Source organism: Sarcophilus harrisii, chromosome 5 (assembly GCF_902635505.1).
Source record: "Sarcophilus harrisii chromosome 5, mSarHar1.11, whole genome shotgun sequence".
NCBI classification, from domain to species: Eukaryota; Metazoa; Chordata; class Mammalia; order Dasyuromorphia; family Dasyuridae; genus Sarcophilus; species Sarcophilus harrisii.
The window spans coordinates 9,416,768-9,419,244 of record NC_045430.1 but is presented as its reverse complement, the minus strand read 5'-3'; positions in this window follow the sequence as shown (position 1 = coordinate 9,419,244).

Genomic DNA, 2,477 nt, shown 5'->3' with positions numbered 1-2,477 from the left:
CCCCCGGGCTCTCCTCCTTACTCCTTCCCTCCCTCTTCCCTGAGACGTGGATCCCTGCAGGCCGGCGCCCAGCTCCGGTTTCTCCCTGGAGTTCGGGCCAATTAAGGGGCATGAATAATGAACGCTGGTCCCCGCGCTTAGCACTGAATGCTCTCCCCCTCCACCCCCCCAAGGCCCAACCTACTGCCTCGATGCCTCCCCTTGGCACGCCCTCCGTCCCTCCAAATGGGCCTTCACGCCCTCGCCCCCTCCCCAATCGCACCTACAATTCCCCCCCCCCCCTTACATCTTTCTCCCTCTCCGCTTTTGCTCAGTCTCCCTCCCCCAGCCCGGCCTCGCCCTAGCTCCCCGTTCCTGTAATCCCTTCCCACCACTTCTACTTAGACTCCTTCGGTCCTTTAAGGTGGAGTAAAGCGGCCACCTCCTCCGGGAAGCCTTTCCTGATTTCCCCGGTCTCTAACAAGGGGACTGCAGCCTTTTTTTGGTACCATAGAGTCTGCCCAAACTGGGGCGCCTTCGGAAGTCCCTTTGGGTGGGGACGTTTTACTCACAATGGAAGGAAATGCTAAATTTCCTTTAGAGGGGGGAGGGGGGAGAATTCTTTCCATCCAAGTTCACTGCCAAGGGTTCTACTGCCTTTCCCCTCATCTTGCACTCACACAGACATGCATCTCTCCGGAGGTGCACACGCGTACACACGCGCCCCTACATGCTTGCACGTGTCTATTCCGACTGCTATGTATAGTTGAAAACCATCACCCCCAGCGCCAAGACTGCCTGGAACACAGTAAGTGCTTAATAAATGCTTTGGAGGGATTGATTTAATGATGGATGAGAGGCGGGAGGTGAGGGACTGAGAGCCAGCCTGGGCTCAAAAAGACCTGAAGGTGTCTGACTCTTATTGGCTGTGTGATCCAGGCAGGTTCCTTTACCTCCCTGGCTTTCAAGATGACTCTTTGTAGGGTAGAGGAGCTGCTTTTGTAGTGATGGAGGAGTGAGGAGGTCCTGACTGTAATGCAGAAGAAAATGAGCAAGACAGAGATTAGAGACCAACTCAATAATTTATTAAATGGAGAGAAATACTGGGAGCAATGGATCTATGTTGATCCCAGGGCTAGACGAGACTATCATCTCAGAGTCTAGCCCCGAGTACCGAGACAGGGAGCTTTTTATGGAATAACAAGAACAATGACATTACTCATATTCTAATGACATCTGAAATGGATAAACCTTTATCTTGTCAACCATTAAGGAATGTTTATAAAACCTTTATCTCTAACATTAAGAGGGGGCGGTTATAACCTAAGGCAGAATTACGAAATAGGACAATTGGAGGAACTGGTCACCCCATTAAAAAGGAACTTTGGCATAACACTGACCTCAAAATCAGACCTTATGGGACAGGGCCATGGTCTTAGGTCACAACACCGGCTTTAAGTCCTACTGTCGTTTATTAGCTGGGTGCCTGGGGGGCAAATCTCCCACTCACAAGTTTCCTTCCTTGCAAACCTTCCCTAACCAAGCTCCCAAGTGCGGGGGAAAGCTCCCTCTCAGCTCTGACATCCCCTGTTCTAAGCTCCCTCCCAGCTCTGACCTCCCCCAGTTCTAAACTCCCTCCCTGCTCTGATATTGCCTGTTTCGAGCTCCCTCTGAGCTCTGACATCCCCTGTTCTAAGCTCCCTCCCAGCTCTGACCTCCCCTGTTCTAAGCCCCCTCCCAGATCTGATATTGCCTGTTTCAAGTTCCCTCCCAGCTCTGACATCCCTTGTTTTTGGAGACACCATCTGTGTTTCCCATTCTACCATGAGCTCCCAAGAGGCTGGAGACCCTCTGGGTTCTCTGAAGGGGAAGAAAAGAGAAGAGAGAAGAGGGAAGAGAGAATGGATAATGGAAGAGGAGAGAGAGGGAGAAAGAGAGAAATGGAGAAAGAGGAAAAAAAAGAGAGGGAGAGGAAGAAAGAGGGAAAAGGGGAGAGGAAAGGAGATTGTGAGGGGGAGAGAGAGGAAGGGAAAGAAAAGAGGAGGAAGATGAGCAAGAAGAAGAGAAAGGGGAAGGGAAGGAGAGAGAGAGAATACTCTGATGGGAGACAAGTAGGGAAGCTGGGGTGAGTAAGAGCCCCAGATATCTTTTGAAGGAACTGGATCATTTAGCCTGGGAAGAAAACCTGAAGGTGCCTGCCATGTCCCCTCTGAGGCTTGAGGAGCTTTCACAGGAAGAAGGGGTTTGCCCCAGTCTGCCTGGCGGGAACCTCGGGGAGGGCACATCCCATTAACTCGTTCCAGAATGGGCAGGGCGCCTGGTCAGGAAGCCATCCTTCTGGCCAGGCTTGTTGGACGGCAGCCGGCCCCAGCCTTCCTTCAGCTCTGAGGTTTCCCTTAAGTCCTGCACTCACCCAGTCTCTCCCATCTCCACTGGGTGCACCACTCCGGGCCCTGTGATCCTACAAACTAATGGGGCACACCCGGGGAACCCTGCCC